Raw genomic sequence first — 19,247 nt, forward strand, 5'->3', positions numbered from 1 at the left:
AATACGAAATACTTAAGGATAAATCTGGTATATAATCTCAATATACTTGGACAAATGATTTGACTAAATCCAACACCTATGCCTGTTCAAAATTCTCTATAAGGTAGGAGTGCAAGAGAATGTCCTAAGTAAGATAAAGGCCATCTATGTGATGAAAAAGTGAATGTTATTAACCTAAGATCAGACAAGGATATATATTCTTATCACTTCTAGTCATCTATTCATACATGTATGTATTATTCATATATAAGCATTATATGTAATGTGTGTATATATATTCTATACATAATGTGTATATATATATATATAAAGTATAGAATATATATATATATATTCTACTGCTACATGTGATGTAAACTGTGGTAAAATTTAAACCTGTTATAATCAGTCATTCTTTAATTTTGTAACTCAATAAATTATGGTGATTATGATTCCTACTATTCAAATAATTATAATGATAGCTAGATTTAGAAAGGAGTGTCAAAAATATTTCCAGATATAATGTTGAAATATTATGGTATCTGCAGTCAAAACATTGAGGCAAATTGATAGCAAAAATGAAAGAGATATTCAAGAGTGACTTTTTCTGCAAATATATTAAAATCTATGTCATAAATGTCAATGATTGAAAGTTTAAATTATACAAAATCTTACTTTAAAATCTTTCTTTTTTACTATAAAAAATCTTTTTTCCAAATGTTAGATAGTGTCTGTACATTCATGTAAGAATCAATAGTCAGTTGAGTACCTGAAGGAGATTTTATGAAGATCTCCAGAATTCTACCTTTTTCCACCACTCTTCTCTGAGATACTCTCCTTTGAGAATCCTTGCCTCTTGGTTTTATCAGTCTCTCTGCAGCTCAATTCATCTATTTCACTTGGTGCATTGTTCATACAAAATATTATTTACAAGGTACTAAACATGATGCAGAGAAATTAAAAGAAACGAACATGTGGTGGTATGTGGGTGGCTTTAGGACTCCTGTTTCAACACTCAAAGACAATTTCTGGAGTTCCAAAATTACCTGGCAATATATCCCCTTCCTATCTTACATAAGTTCTGTTGGGTTCAATATAATTTTGTGATTTGTCCACAGATATTATGTAGCATAAATAATGACAAAATAAACATATAATCGATCATATAACTTTTAATTATGAAAAGTTTTTAAAAATTCAATAATCTTAAAGATGCATGATTTATTTATAATTGTACAGACAGACCCTATTCTTAGGCAATAAAAATAGAAAACTTCAGTTAGCAAATACCTTTAAATTACTTAATGAACTTCTTTCAAAAGTTTCTGTAACCTATAAGTTGACTTGCTGGAATATTTCGCTGAATAGGTAATAGTAAATTCATGTGAAAGTATTACTTAATTTGGAGAATAGATTTTTTTGTATCAAAATAAATATAAAATATGTATTGTTTTATTTTGATAACTCATGTTCAAACACCTTGTAACTGGAGAGAAGTCTAATCAATAAATATGTTGTAATGATTCATTGGAAGCACAAGACAATCTGAAGAACAATGGAATGTTGGGAAAATGACAGCTAAAAAAACAAATTGGAGCTGTCAGCATGGTGGTGATAATGCAACTGCAAGCTAACATGGAAAAGGTCAGGTAAGGGTTACAAATAAAGGCAGAGAGTAAGTCCTATTCAGATTTAGATACAATAAAGTGTCACTTAGCAGAGTTGGAAGCATGCTTTGATGTGAGGTTACACAGCGTACAGAAAGAACAAGTAAAAAAAATTGCCTGGTCATGGGTGGAAAAAATAAGAGTCCTTCTTGTTAACTAAAGCCATTCTCTGGATCATCTCTAGATCTGATCGTCACAATGGAAGAAAAATAAAATATAGCTTTAAGTAGTCAGAGTTTCACACAATGAGAAGCATAATAGATCATATAGCCATAAGTACAATTACTTAGTAATGCCACGAGCTTCAGGTATTGGTACTTATACTGGAAGTAGAGCCAGGTTTTATTTTAATTTTGGGGTGGTGGTTGGTCTTATTAAGCCTAAAAGGTTAATATAATAAAAAGCCAGAATCAATTTTCATATTAATGAATCTAATATTTAAAACTTTATGATATGTTTAAAAGATTGTGTAGTTTCATTTTGTCAGTTATAACCTCTTACATAAATTTTCTCCTCTGCCTTAAACACTGAATTGATATTTGATCGTCTTTGTGATTAGATAGAAAGAAGAGGAATACGAAGACAAGGGTGAGAAAAATTGATTTACTTTGTCATCATGTAATATAATGACTATATTATAAAAATTAAAATATACATAATGTATTTTCTCAAGTCGTTGGCTTGTTAATTTGTGCTGCCTTAAAAAATATAAAGTTTCAAATTTTAAAATCTTAAGAGAAGAAAGAGGCAAGGAAAGTCTTTGGTAATTGACATTAGTTTAAAAAGTGTAGTATAGTAGACCCTTTTAGAAAAAATTAAAGTGTCACTGGAGAAAATATATGTAAATAGGAAAAATATATTGAAAAAGATGCTATGATACCTGGGGGTAACCATGAAAGTAAAGAGGAAAGCTGCAAATAAAAACTCAATTTATATGATTATCTTTTTCCCATTGATTTCTAAACAACAAGCATTTGCTTTGGACTTGTTTCAGTTGTGTAACAACCATCCCATTTCTTGATGATTTATAGTGATGACTTACTGTTTGTCAGCCTCATGTGGGTTTACTGGACTGTTCTGTTCCATGTGGACTTAGATGGGACTTTAGGGCAATTGTATCCAACCTTAGGCTTGACTGAGGGTTAAGCTACTGCTGTTGACCAGAGAGGCTAGATTCTCTTTCAGTGGCCTCTTCTTCTCGTTGCTGGAGAGTCCTGAGAGCATAAGGGCTGGGTTCCAAAAAGCAACCTTCAAGGAGGGACCATTTCAAGAGTAAGATAGTGATAACTGCCAGGCCAAGTAAAAGTCCCATTTGGGAAAGAAAACTTGCCAAGGGCCAGGATGCAGAAATGCATGGTCACCAAAGGTCTTCATATAGCATTTTGTATATAAACAATGACAGCCAGTGGTCTTTAAAAATGATTTAATTTTGGGCCCGGCACCGTGGCTCACGCTTGTAATCCCAGCACTTTGGGAGGCAGAGGCGGGCGGATCACGAGGTCAGGAAATCGAGACCACGGTGAAACCCCGTCTCTACTAAAAATACCAAAAATTAGCTGGGCGTGGTGGCGGGCGCCTGTAGTCCCAGCTACTCGGAGAGGCTGAGGCAGGAGAATGGCGTGAACCCGGGGGGCGGAGCTTGCAGTGAGCCGAGATTGCGCCACTGCACTCCAGCCTGGGCGACAGAGCGAGACTCCGTCTCAAAAAAAAAAAAAAAAAAAAAAAAAAATTTAGTTTTATAAATATAAATGTCCTGAGACTTGGTTTGATAAATATAAAAAGTGACCAATGCAAGGAATACCCATTTAAAAAACAAGGGAAAGAGGTTGGCAGAATAGCAGAATGATAAAGAGTCTGATTTCTACTTTATTCTAAATTAATATATACAAATATTCTAGCAATTGACTAGCTTTTTGAGATTAGTGTGTAATCTCCCAAAGTATTTTAAATCACCAGTACCCAACATTTTGGGCACCAGGGACCGGTTTCATGAAAGACAATTTTTCATGGGATAGGGGAGGGAGGTGTTTCAGAATGAAACTGTTCCACCTCAAATCATCAGGTATTAGATTCTCATAAGGAGCAGGCCATCCAATCTCTCACATGCACAGCTGACAATAGGGTTTGGGCTCCTATGAGGATTTAATGCCACCTCTGATCTGACAGGAGGCAGAGCTCACCTACCACTCACCTCCTGCTGTGTAGCCCGGTTCTTAACAGGTTACCAACCAATACTGATCTGCAGCCCAGGGAATGGGGACTCCTGCTTTAAATTATAAAACTTAATTACATGGTAAGTTTTAATGTATATGTTTAAAACTTTTGTTTTGGAATGTGTGTGTGTGCAGATATACTATACACTGATAATATGTTAAATGTAATCTGCTAATACTAAAAACTCACAACTGTATAGATGGATATCAAGACAATATACAGCACCATGAAAATTAAGCAGTGTATAAAACATATTTAAAACCAACTGAGAAGAGAAACATCAAATTTCTAGTCATGTCACTTACTGGGGGTATTAACCAGCATTTATGGTTGAGCACATGAGAAATCTGACTTACTTAAGCATTAAAAAAAGCATTTACCAATGCAGAAATGCAAAGAAACCTGCAGAAATGGGCATGGATGATAAAACAGGAGTAAGAGGTGGCAAAACATCAACAGTCACAGCAAACATATTCCAGGACTCTCCAGCGGGGCCACAACACTTTTGGCCATAGAGATTGCAATGCTGTAACCACAGGCATTGGCTTTGGATGACAATTGTCAGGTTTGCTTGTCAGTGCTGCCACTGCCTCTCTAAGGACATGATATTGCCTCATTGCTACTCTATCTTCCTTGAAAATGACTGCAGTGTGGTCCGTGCTTCTGGTTGTCACTGGCTCCCAATTCAGTCTGGTTTCCTGCTCCTAGCTACAAGTGGTAGTGGACCCTTTTTTTCCTACCAAGATTTTATAGGAAGGAAATAGGGCTTTGTGGCTTCTTCTTTTCCCGTCCTTCCTGATGTCCCTCTTTCCTTGGACCAAACAAACAAAAACATATTTTGAAAAACTGAACTATTTTTCTTTTCTGAAAACACATTTTAGTAGTCTAAAATGGATTTAAAATTCTTTACTAATTCAATTACAATGCATAGATTTATTTTATAAATTATTGATTAATATAATGAATAGATCAATGGAAAGATCACATTAGCTGAACATTCCTATGTGTTTTTTATTGTAACATTGAGGTTCTGTCTCAAACCTACAAAAGCAAGAAGTAACATGCAATTCAGAAACAAGGAAAATATAGTAAAATAGAAATACGCTATTATATTTGACAGAGTGGAAAACTTAATAATGAACAAATAGAATTCCCTTAAAATCCCAGTTATTAAGAAGTTTATTCTTAACTGAGTGCAGTGGCTCACACCTATCAACTCAGTTAATTAGGATGCTTAGGCAGGAAAATTGCTTGAGTCCAGGAGTTTGAAACCAGCCTGGACAACAAAGGGAGGCCCCATCTCCAAAAATATGCAAAATAAAATCATTTTGTGGATGTTGTGGTGCACACCTGTAGTCGTAGCAACTCAGGAGGCTGAGGTGGGAGGATTGCTTGAGCACAGGAATTGGATCAATCACATCCCAAACCTCAGCATCACACAATATACCTATGTAACAAACCAGCACATGTACACAATGAATATAACACAAGGAAAAAAGTGAAACAATTGTTCACAATTTGAATAAAAGAACTTTTCCTTTATACTGTTTTTTCACTCAAGCAAATTTAAATGAAATGGCAAAATGCAATAAATTATTACTCTTGTAAGTGAGCTTCAAGGTAGTTAAATATGAAATAATGAAATAACACATCATAAAATATCTAAAAATAAAAGGCACAAAAATGTATAACCTGAATTTTATCATAAGGAATAATTAAATAAAAACAGAGGGACATTGTACAAAATAACTGGCCAGTATCAACATCATGAAAGAATAAAAGGACTGTGGAATATTCCAGAATAAATGAAGCTAAGAAGATATAACAATTAAATGAATTCAGACACAGAAAAAAAGACAGTAGAAAGAGAAAATGACAAAATGAGCATACCATGTGTGGATTAATCACTTTACAGCTTCGCATCACTTCTAACTTCCCAGTTTTGAAAATTGTATTCTTGCTATGTAAGATGTTAACATACGGGGGAGCTGAGCATATGGCATGTGAGAATTCTTTGTCTTGATTTTGCAACATTTTATAATTGCAAATGAAAATTAAAACTGTTTAAAAATTAAGTTAAATAAGTCAAATTTTATAAATTAAATAAATGAACAAGCAGAATAAATATAATTGAAATCATGCACCTCTATAGACTGTTTTTTTCTAACTGGGTTAAATATATCTGGAACTAGACTTTACTTAACATAAACATTTTGTGTATTGGTACAAACCTTATTTTTGGTGTCTCAAATATTCACAGAATTCCAAAACAAGTAGATGCATTTAATGGGTGTTCTGTACACAGACAGTTTAAAGTATATTCAACACGAAATTGAGATAAATAAAGATTTTTAAGTTATACTTTTATTTTCAACAGGTTTCTTAATGACATAAAGTAATGAATAATAGGCCGGGTGCAGTGGCTCACTCCTGTAATCCCAGCACTTTGGGAGGCCGAGGCGGGCGGATCACGAGGTCAGGAGATCGAGACCATCCTGGCTAACACGGTGAAACCCCATCTCTACTAAAAATACAAAAAATTAGCTGGGCTTGGTGGTGGGCGCCTGTAGTCCCAGCTACTCGGAAGCTGAGGCAGGATAATGGTGTGAACCCGGGAAGAGGAGCTTGCAGTGAGCCGAGATTGTGCCACTGCACTCCAGCCTGGGTGACAGAGCCAGACTCCATCTCAAAAAAAAAAAAAAAAATGAATAACAAATCATGAGCCTTTTTAAAAGGCTAATAAACAAAACACACATATTTTATTTATATTCTTCATTACCCATAAAACAAATTGTAAACTCTGAGGTTAAATGGTGCAAACCTGTGGAAGACATGAGGTTTTGGAGGCCTGAACGAAAGCAACTGCTCTTAAGATGCACACAATGGACCAATAAGAGGAAAATTTAGGGTGCAATATTTCAGAAAACCATGTTTTCCCTAGAATAAAAGAAATAAAATAGTGAGTTTGTTCTTCGCCCCCAATCTATTTAAAGCAATTTGTCCCATCCCACTGCTGATATTTTCATTTAAAATTTGTGACTTTTTGTTATTTTTGTTTGTTAAAATTTAGGGTGTTAAAAAAATCTATATCTAGTTCACAACTTAGTCAATGTAAATTTAATTTTCACATGAGGATTGTCTTGCTTCTTGAAGGTTCTTCCCTCTCCCTCCTTTACCTTGGATTGACATCCATGTCTGAGCAAAATTGAGACATTACTGATGGCAGAGGGGGCCCGTCTGGACAGGCCACTGCCATGAGGCCAGGTGCAGTGGGGGAGGCGTGGCTGGGGCTGGAGCCCGGTCCTGGAAACAGGCGGGAGCCCCACCTGCTTCTGAGTTTGAGGGGCAGGATTGCCACCCTCTTAGGCACAACTGCAGCTGTCTATTGGCGGCTGCAGACCTGGGCAATTCTGCCTCACAGGGACCTGTGAAGCTGACCTCTCCGTGTAGGATCAGAAGTGCCTGATTCCACTACCTGGCCTCTCCCAGCTCTCAACACCCCTCCGATTTCGGAACAAAGTTGAGACTAAGCCCCGGTGCTGTCACAACCCAGCCGGCTGTGTGTGCACTTGGGAAAGTGCTAACACACCATCCCCCTGCCTCACTGGCCCTCCCCAGACATTGATTAGCTGTCGAAGAGCATGGGAGGGCCGTGGGGGCACTGAGGGCAGCTCCACGTGGGCCTGCAGGTGCCCCTTGGCACCAATAGCCAGGGAGCTGTGGGCATTGTGGACGGCAGTTTGATGGTGGCAAGATGCAGATAGGCTCCTGGGTGGAAAGGGGCGGGTCCAGGTGAAGCTCCACCTTCAAGCCAGGGATGACCTGAATCCTGGGGACGAGGCTACCAGTTCTAGGGACCAGAGTGAGAACTTACGGTGTTTTGTCTGGTCCCACCATGGCCGCCCATGGACCAATCAGCATGTACTTTTTCCCCTCTGAAGCCCATAATAGCCCAATCTCCACTAGACTTAGGTAGACAATTGTACGACCTGCCTGTGGATAGGAGCTTCCCACTTCAGGTCTCCTCTTTGCTGAGGGCTGCATAGATAATGGGATAACCTGTCTGAGAATAGGAGCTATGAACTCCAGGTCTCCTTTCTGCTGAGGGCTGCACAGATGTGGGGATAACCTGCCTGCAGATAGTAGCTACCCACCTTGGTTCTCTTGAGAACCTTTGAATAGGAGCTACCCACTTTGGGTCTCCTGAGAACTGTTCTGCCTCTCAATGAAGCTCCTCTTCACCTTGCTTGCCCTCCAGTTGTCTGCTTACCTCATTCTTCCTGGACATGAGAGAAGAGCTCAAGACCCAGTGAACAGCAGGACTAAAAGAGCTATAACACAAACAGGGCTGAAACACACCCCACCATACACACTTGCCACATTGTGGGTGACAAGGAGAGAAGAGCTGTTGCTCTTTGGGGACCTCAGATCTAGGGGTTCCCCAAGCCAGGCCTGTGACATCCTCTTCGGGGTTCTGGAGTTCCTGGCATCTCCAAGCTTTTGGTGTCACCCCTTCCCCTTGTCCAGGTGCAGGTGCCCGCAGCCCATGTGCAATATACCTGGTGTAGCTGCAGCCTCGCATGGAGCTGGAACCTGTCACAGTGCCTGGAACTGCCTGCCCCAACTCAGCAGCCAGCATGCCTGGCTGTGACAGTGGCTGACCACCTCACTCACTCGCCCACACACCCTTTGCCACTCTGCACCTGGACTCGAGCAGAAGGTGCTGCCAGCCACAGAGGTTTCTCTCAGGCAAATCAAAACTCTAAGGATCCTGTGACATTACAACATAAGGTAATGGTCAGTGTGTTTTGGTCCCTATTTTCTCTCTGCTGATTGCCGTCATTGGCTTATCTTGTTGCATTCTGTTTTGTGAAAGACCTCCAAACGTTTCCTTAAAAAAACTGCACATAATCTGATATAGATTATGTTTGGCAGAAATCCCTCTGGGATGAGGATACCCCTGGGAGACTCAGCTACACCTTCTTTTTAAGACTATCAGGTGGAATCATGCTGTCATTCCTTCGATGGCTCTGTTGTTTTGTCTCATGTTAAGATATTCTCCGGGAAGCAGACAGACCCACTCTCATGTAACTTCTGTGCCTTCATTGTCCAGAGAAATTGTTACTATCCTGTTTCACATTATTTGAGGACATACATGAGAAAATTAGGGGAAAAGTGGTGACTGCAATCCTTCCTCTTCCACATGGCCACAACCTCTACCATTTCTCTTCCGTTACTGTGTCTCCTCTTTCCCTTCGTCTTATAGAGGAGTATTTCCCCTTCATTCAAAAAGACTGCCTATCACGGATTTCTACTCAGGAAAAGAAAAGTAGCAGATCTTTCTTTTTCCTTAGATATAAAATCATTTAGTAGGAAATCCTCTCATTCCCTATCCAGCACTCTATCTTGGCTAAATAATGAAGCTTTTATGTGTCGTGAATTCCCACTTTACATTTCAAACTAATGTGTTCCAAAAAAACGGATAATAATGTGGCCTGGTTCAATTAAGATTTAGTGAAAGTAACTTCTGACTTTGAATAATAATCTACAATTTATTAGTGAGGTAAAATGACAGCATGAGTTCCGCTGCATATTGTTGAGAATTGTAGATTTATCAAAATATGATTTCCTATTACTGTAACTTCCTATCCTTCCCCCCATAGGTATTCTGATTGGATTCTCTTATCCTGTCTTCTTACACAATGACATGAAATAATCAAGGGATGTCCTACTTTTTGAGGTGTAGTACCCCACTCAGCTTGCATCAGCTCAGACTTAAATGTAACAATCTGGAAGTGTCATGGATATGGGGCAGGATTGCTAATGGTTAACCACCACTAGTAGTTTTATCTGGCAGGTATTTGTTTTCACAGAAGCTGAGTTTTATTTAGTCTTGACTCATTGAGCCTGAAATGCTTAGAGACACTTCAGGGAATGTAGCTCCCTGCCATTCAAATGGCGGGGTTCTGTAAATGAGTTCCTTAGGTAGATGCCAGCACATGTTGCTTTAGATTGCATGATTACATTTTAAAATCTACCAAAAAATTATACGACCGGGTTTTAAAATGAAAAGGAGTATTAGTGGCTGCCCTGAGGACCTTATAATTGATGGAAATTTATCATAAAGACATTTAGGATTCTTAACCCTTCCATATTTTTATTCTTAATGTTTCAATATTTTGTTAACATCACCACATCTGTATATATTAGGACATACTGGTTTATTCAGCGTTAACAAAAACAATGCAATATCATAAAATAATTAATATTTTAACAGCTGATGGTAACAAATGTCACCTTCTTGAGAATATCTAAATCAATATGCAAGTTTTAGCATTGCCTACATTTAAAAAGAAAAAAATGCTAGATATATAATTAAAATGTACAGCAAACATAAATACTTATGAAATTTTATGCCATGGAATATAAAAATTCAATTAGAAACATGTCCTCAATGAAAATCAGAAAAAATCCCCTCAAACGTATGTATTTTAAAACATACATCATTTTGCCTCTTTGAAATGGGAAGTAGAATAAGATGTTTACATAGATAAATAAGTAAAATTTTTTGAATCACATGTATTTCTTAAAACTTTTTTAGTCAGCATTATTGTGGTATAATTGACATTTAATAAACTGCATATGCTTAAATTGTACAATTTGACATTATGGCATATATATACACCATGAAACTATTACCAAAATACAGATACTCAATGTGTGTGTGTTACTACATGTGTTTCCTCATGTCCTATGTAATTATTGTAATTATTCCTTCTCTGCCACAACTATCCCTGTCATGAAATGTCCAGGAAACCACAGATTTTTCTTTGGCTATGCAACAGTTTGCATTTCTTGGAATTTTATACAAATGAGATCATAGGGTATGTACCTTTCTTTGGATTGTATCATTCAGCATAATTAGATTTCACACAAGCAACACAGCGTTTGAGTTCCTCTGTTCCAAAAATTAATATAAACTGTCTTTTAATTTTTAGCCATTCAAGTAGTTGTACAGTAATATCACATTGCAGTTTTAATATGCATTTACCTAATGACTAATAATGTTGAGCCTTTTTTTCAGGTGCTTACTTGGCATCTGAATATCATCTTTGGTAAAATACATGTTTTTATCATTGAACAATTTGATTTTTTAATTGAATTATTTTCTTTTTATTGAGTGACTGTTTTTTATATACTCTACTTCCACTTATGTATATTATTAGATACTTGATTGACATTTTACTAAAACAGTTTAAACTTTTTTTTCTTATTTTAATGAGGTTCATTTTCGTAATGTGTTAATTTCCTAGTCTAATGCAAGGTCACAAAGGTTTCTACTATGTTCTTTCAAAAGTTTATAACTTTAGCTCTTATTAAGGTATGTGTTCCAGTTTGGGTTAATTTTTTATATTGTGTGAAACATGTCTCAGTTTGTTTAATTTTAATTTTTACATATGCATTTCCAATGGTAAATTCTCTGCCTTTTAATTTGTGTATTTAGACAATTTACATTTAATGTGATCATTGATTTGATTAGGTAGAAATCTATCATCTTGCCATTTGTTTTACATTGATCTTACTTTTTTTCTTCACTTCTTTTTTCTCTTTATTTTTGTGTTTTAGTGATTAATTCAATAAATTGTATGCTTCTATTTTATCTTCTTTGCTGGTTTAGCAACTATAACCTTTTGTTTTATTTTAGTGGTTGCTTTTCTATTTATAGTATAGATTTCTTATCTTATTATTATCTACCTTTAGGTAATATTATAACACTTAGCCTATAGTTTAATACTATAAGTAAAAAGGTTTCTTTTCTCTCCATTAGACTTTTGTGGTAATATTGATATGCACTCTACACAATACATTGTTATTATTATTGTTTAAATAGTTGATTATATTTGAAAAATATTTAAATAGCAAGATAATGTATTCATTTTATCTGGATATCATATATTTACCAAGGAAGCTGTGATTTCTTATTCTGTCCTTGGAGTATATCCATATTCCCATCTTGAATCATTCTGCATTTTCTTAAAGGAATTCCTTTAACATCTTAAAGCTGGGTATGCTCATCACAGATTATTTCAACTTTCGAATGTCTGAAAGTCCTTATGCTGCCTTAATTTTTGAAAGATATTTTCTCAGTATAAAACTCTATGTTCACATAAAGTTTTTTCTTCCAATACTTTAAAGAAGTTATTTTCATACTTTAAAGAGGTTGTTCTATTCTCTTTTTACTTGCATGCTTTTAGTAAAAATTTTGTCATCATCCCTATCTTTGTTTCTCTATATATTTTTCTTTGGATGTTTTTACTATCACCTGATTATAGGTTTTGAACGATTTATTATGATGTATATTCATTTAGTTTTCTTTATATTTATCTTGTGCTTGAAGTTTGAATTTCTAGAAGTCTTGAGTTTATAGTTATTATACAATTTGTAATATTTAGAGTTATATTATTTTAAAGATGTGCTGTTCTTTCTATAAAAACTAGACATTTTAGGACATTACCAAGTCTTAATTAAGAATTTGGTGGGTTTGGCGAGAAGCATACCATGGAATAGTTAAAGACTATATTTCCTGATTGACTTGAAGAAAGAAGGATGGTTGAAGGTAATCTTGAAGTGTACACTGTAATAAATTAGAAAAATAAACTAGCTTTGGTTATGCCAAATTTGAGATATTTTGTTAACAATAGAAACCATTTAAAAATGTATGTCAAAGCCATAATTAACTCAAGGCACTCAGAAAGAATTCTAGGACTTGATGGGAAGAAATTTTTAAGAGGAAAACCTGAAGTGCAGTCTGGATAGGAGGATGAAAATGTGTGAAAGATTTTATGATATACTTAAATCTTTTGTTTTTTCACACACCTGATTCAATTCATCCAGAAATGATTTTGATCATGGCTTAAATATAACCAGATTCTAACCACTTAACACCTCTAGGGGTACCATTCTGAGCCAAGTCACCCATTAACTTTTATTAGGAAATATTCTAACTCCATACATTATCTCTCTGCTTCTGCTCTTGCTTCAGTTAGTCTCTACTAAGCATAGCAGCTACACAAATCATTTACAAATTCTAAGCCAAATATTACAATTTTCTTACCAACATCCAATTTATTTAGTGTAAAATCCGATATTCTTACACAGGCCTATTAGGCAGGCCATGTATCTAATTTTCCATTATCTCTTCGACATTATATTTCGCAGTTCTCATAGAATGTCTGCTCCTAGAATACCTGACTCCAGTATTTCCTCTGTCTAAAACATAGATCCCCAGTATCACTAATATAATTCTTATCCAAATGTTTTCTTTTCAATAGACTACTTACTAGCCTATTTAAAATTATTTTTATACTTTGATTTTCTATAAAATATGTAGCTTTCTATCATACTATATAATTTATAAATTTATTTACCAAGAAGAGGATTTTTGTTTTGTTTTCTTCACTGATATTTTTTATTTTTTACTTTAATTTTAATATTTTATTTTTGTGGTTACATAGTGGGTATATATATTTATAGGGAACATAAGATGTTTTGATACAGGCATGTAATGTGAAATAAGCACATCATGGAGAATGAGATATCTATCACCTTAAGCATTTATCTTTTGAATTACAAAGAATCTAATTACACTCTTCAGTAATTTTAAAATGTACAATGAAGTTATTACGGCCTATAGTAGGTCTTATTTATTCTTTGTATTCTTTTTTCTGTACCTATTAACTATCGACACCTCCTCTCCAGGCCCTTACTACCCTTCTCAGCCTCTGGTAACCATCCTTCTATGCTCTATATCCATGAGTTTCAATTGTTTTGATTTTTTAGATCCCACAAATAAGCGAGAAAAGTCAGTATTTGTCTTTCTGTGCTGTCTTATTTCACTCAACATAATGATCTCTGCTTCCATCCATGTTGTTGCAGATGACTGGATCTCCTGCTTTTCTGTGGCTGAATAGTACTCCATTACGTATATGTACTATATTTTCTTTATCCATTTATCTGTTGATAGACACTTAGGTTGGTTTCAAATCATAGCTATTGTAAACAGTGCTGCAACAAGTATAAGAGTGCAGATATCTCTTTGATATACTGATTTCCTTTCTTTGGGGTATATACTCAGTAGTGGGATTGCCAGATCCTAGGATAACTCAATTTTTAGTTTTTGGAGAAATCTCCAAAGTGTTCTCCATAGGGGTTGTACTGATTCACATTTCCATCAACAGTGTATAAGGGTTTCCTTTTTCTCTATATCCTCATCAGCGTTTGTTTTCGCCTGACTTTTGTATATAAGCCATTTTAACTGGGGTGGTATGTAATCACCCTGTAGTTTTGATTTGCATTTCTCTTATGTTCAGAGACGTTGAACACCTTTCCATATGCCTGTCTGCGATTTGTATGTCTTCCTTTGAGAAATGTCTAATCAAATCTTTTGCCTGTTTTTTAATCAGAAGACTGAAACTGGACCTCTTCCTTACACCTTATACAAAAATAAACTCAAGATGGATTAAAGACTTAAATGTAAAACCCACATTATTAAATATTTTCTATAGAGTCATTTGAGCTCCTTATATATTCTGTTTATTAATTCTTTATCATATGGTAGTTTGCAAATATTTTCTCCTATTTTCTGAGTGGTCTCTTCACTTTGTTGATTGTATCTTGTGCTGTGCAGAAGTTTTTTAACTTGATGTGATGTAATTTACCCGTTTTTGTTTTGGATGCCTATGCTGTGGGGTATTGCTCAAGCAATTGTTGCCCAGATCAATGTCTTGGAGATTTTCCCCGATGTTTTCTTTAGTAGTTTCATAGCTTGGAGTCTTAGATTTAAGTCTTTAACCCATTTTTATTTGACTTTTATATATGGCAAGAGATAAGGGTCTAATTTCATTTTTCTGCATATGGATTTGCAGTTTTTCTAACACCATTTATTGAAGAAAAGACAATCCTTTCCCCAGTGTATGTTCTTGGCACCTTTGTTGAAAATGAATTCCTTGTAGTGTGTGGATTTATTTCTGGGTTCTCTATTCTGTTCCACTGGTCTATGTGTCTGTATTTATTCCAGTGATAATGCTGTTTTGGTTACTATAACACTGCGGTGTAATTTGAAGTTATGTAATGTGATATTTCTAAAGAAAAATTAAAAAGAATAATAAAAAGAGAGGCAATCAACAGTAATAGAGAACTATCAGAAAAAACTGAATCAAATAATTAGAAGTATTGTGAGATAATCAAATAAATATAATGCATAGAAAGTTCATATTTTATATTGCAATAAAAGTTAATACTTACATATGATGACTTTAATATTCAATACAAAATATATAAAATAATGTAACTAATGGAATGAAAAATAAAGACATGATTATATAAAAGATAAACTTAAAATCTGAAAATAAAAGCTAAATATTAACAAATAAGAGACTATGTACTAATAGTTTAAAAGTGCATACAAATAAATAACACTAAAATAGTTAATTTTAGTAAAAATAAAGACTTAAAAACAACTACAATTAAATAAGTCAAAGTAAAAAGGAAATTATTTAAATTGAATAGCTGTGGCATTAGGGTCAATAAGATTGAGTAAAAATTCAGAATTTTAAGTCTTCAAGCAATAGATTTAATTTTCTAAGCCTTGGATTCTTACATGTAAAATAGAATAATTTTCCACTTTTTAACTTAGAGATTGTTAGGAGTAAGATAATGCACTTCATGAATGTAACATGGATCTTAGCACATAGTAAATTGTCAACAAAGGATTGTTATTTTTATAGTAGAACAAGCTATTCTAAAAAACGAGCCCAGGAGAGTGAGAAGTGGATTGTAAATACCAATAATAATTTTGCATCCAGAAATTGTTGAAGGTATGTTAAAATGTTAAACCGTATAAGTTTTTGTGTAAGTTTATGCAAGTATAGGTGTATAAAATTTAAAACTGAAAATACAAATTAAATCTTAATAATCAGAAATTAGACCTACTGAAACCCTAAAAGTGTATAAAATAAAACACATTAAATGGTACTTATATCTTATCCCCTATGCCAAAGGGAGCCACCTCATCAACTACCAAGAGGTGATCTAACAACGCTCAGCTTTAGCACTCCTCCATAGCCCATTAATAGAAAGTATTATTTATGCCCCCAGTTACCTTCTCCCAATAGTCATAGTCACCTTCCTCTTGAGTTCATTGTTGTGTCCTATTTCTTGAGTAGTCCTTTCTTTCTTGCCTTTAAATATCTGCATATATTTAGCCATTACAGCCCATTTCCTGGGAGGACTGTCATTGCATTCTAAAATCCTCTAGTGTTTCATAGCACTATCACTATCTGCAAGTCAGAATTGCCTAGGCAGCTGTAATGAATCAAAAAAAAAAAAAAAAAAAGCAAACAAGCAAAACAAATGAAATAATCCACAGATTGCCAGACTACACCACAGGTCAATTAAGTCAGAAACTCAGTGAATTGGTTCCAGAAAATATGTTGTATATCTCCTCAGGTGATTTTCAGCCTACATTGAGAACAACCACTTTGCATCATGTATAAAACACTCTTGATGGGTATCTTATTTTAACATTTGATTTTAGATAGGGTAATTATTTCTCTTTCCATTTGCTCTTTATTGTTAGAGTTTCTTTATCCAAATTTTGTACATAGTTTCTATTTTTTTAGAGTATGAAAGAAAATATTACACCTTTCAATTTAATCTTCAAAAAGTCCAGCAGAGCAGGTCTAATCTAATACACATGGTGTTTCTTTCTTTCTCAAATAGCAGAGTGTGACCCACCAAAAAATATCTCCAAAATACTATTTTTTTGTTTGTTTTTGCATTCCTATGCTTATACTTATATAACCTTTGGTGCCTGATTTCACGTAGCAATTTTACTCAAATCTCTCACCATCTGCATTTAATACATGAAAGAAAAAAGATTTCAGTGATCCAAATGGATGCTTTGAAAAGTGTATTGGGAGGAGGGAAGGACTGATTTACAATGAGTATTTATGTGAATCATAGGAAATACAGCAAAACAGTTATTTGCTGATCTACTCTACTATTATGAATGTATTTATTTGTGCATGTGTATGTATATGTGAACCTTTAAATTAAATGTGACACTACCTTTCTAACCACGGTTGTAGAAAATCAGAAGCAATTACTTAATTAGATAGATCTCAACAATTTTTAGGAACTTCACATTTTCTGCAATCATAACTTCTCAATGTCGAAAATATAGAGCGCCTCAGTTTTAAGTTGTGGTAAAATAATCTGGGCACCATTCTAGAATTTACCTTCTAAATTTGGCATTCTAATTTCACCTCATAGCCCTGCCTACAAACATGGTTTGAAATCCCCTGCCTTTGTATGGGGGTCCTTAGTCTTGACTTTATATTAAATCACTCGGGGTGCCTTAAAAAGAATACTATGACACTATTATGGATTAATTAAATAAGAAAATGGGAAATGGTGGAATCAGTGCATCATCATTTAGTGCTTTTTCCTTGACTTTTTGCTTTTTTTCTTTTTCAAAATATATATTTACTTCTATTATTAAAATGTTCATCCAGGACAATATTATGTGAAATGGTTAAATTAGAGTAAACATGGTAAGAATTCTAGGTTATTCCTTTTTTTATAAGAGCAAATCACACAAGTGCTTGCCCAAGTTATTGGGAGGATCTACATGCTGGAAGAGACAACCTCAATATTTTCTTAATGGAGGGTATGGGAATATAAATAAATTTCCATAATTACATTCCTGGTAACATGGATATAAAAAGCTGGAATCATCTTCTCTAGAAGACTGATGGGAAAAGTCGAAGCAATTATGAAGAAAAGGTCAGTAACATTAAGCAACTCTCAACAGCCCTGCTAGAAAAGCCAACTTTATTTAATTCTCATAACTATTGAAAAAGTTGGCAGTGAGTATAGGATTACAATAGGTATGCAGTAGATTTCTTCAAAAGATTAAAGAATAACTGTTGTTGCTTTAACTGGGCTTCACAGACAAGTAATATTTAAAATACTTCAAGTTGACCTTTAAATGGAAGAACAAAGCTGAAATGCCAACCAACTAATCCATCCCATGTGTTCTATGTTCCTATTTATAAGAGGAAATCTTTAGAAACATTATTTCAAAGTCAATAAAGAAGCTATTTCAGAAACAAAATATTTAGAGTAATATTTACTGAGTGTGTATGTAATTTATTTAAACTTATACACTATTATTTCAATTTTACAACTTTATTGTGCAAATACTGCTTTCAATTGAACATTTAAATATTTCTGTTGAATTGTATGTCAGCATTTTAGGACGAGATTATGAATAGCTTGTGAAACTTATTAAGTTCAGATCTGTGGTTCATAGGTCGGCCTCACTGATGACAGCCTTACAAAGGACACTTTTCTATGAATATAATCTATATTTGCTATTATAAATATTGGGTCATAGACCAAAATAGGATAAATGTAAATTCTAGGGAAAACTTATTAATTACAAGCAAGTTATTTATTGGCTAGTAGCAACAGAATCTCTCTCTCTTTCTACTATCAATCTATCTGTCTATCTATCTATCTATCTATCTATCTATCTATCTATCTACCTATTTATCTATCTACTCTCCTTCTCTATATTCTCCCAGCAGATAATGACTGAAATGTCATTTTATTCCAGAAATATAATTATTTTCCACATTGTAAAGCTTATTTAATTATAACATACATAACGAAAATGACAAAAATCCTAAAAGTGTATAGCTAAATACATATTTTCTAAAAACCTAAATAAGCCCATCTAAATGGCATCCAAATCAATGACACCACATAACTTTCAACCCAGAATTTCTGAATATGCCTTCTTTTAATTATCTCTTGTCTTCCATCCCATAATTCTCAGGAATATTCATTTTACTATCTTTTAAAAGGACAGGTAGGTTTGTCTGATTTTTGCATGTTATAGAAATTCATATGGAACAAAAAAAGAGCCCACATAGCCAAAGCAATCCTAAGCAAAAAGAACAAAGCCAAAGGCATAATACCAGCTGATTTTAAATGATACTATAAGGCCATAGTAACCAAAACAGTATGACACTGGTAAAAAACAGATACATAGGTAAATCAAACAGAGTAGAGAACCGATAAAGTGATACACCTGCAACCAGTTGATCTTTGATAAAGCTGATGGTAACAAGCAATGGGTAAAGGACTCCCTATTCAACAAATTGAGCTGGGATAACTAGTTAGCCATATGCAGAAGAATAAAACTGGACCCCTTCCTTTCACCATAAACAAAAAGTAACTCAGAATGGATTTAAATGTAAGACCTCACATTACAAAAATACTAGAAGAAAACCTAGGAAATATCCTTCTTGATATCAGCTC

The sequence above is a fragment of the Nomascus leucogenys genome, chromosome 12 (assembly GCF_006542625.1).
Source record: "Nomascus leucogenys isolate Asia chromosome 12, Asia_NLE_v1, whole genome shotgun sequence".
NCBI classification, from domain to species: domain Eukaryota; kingdom Metazoa; phylum Chordata; class Mammalia; order Primates; family Hylobatidae; genus Nomascus; species Nomascus leucogenys.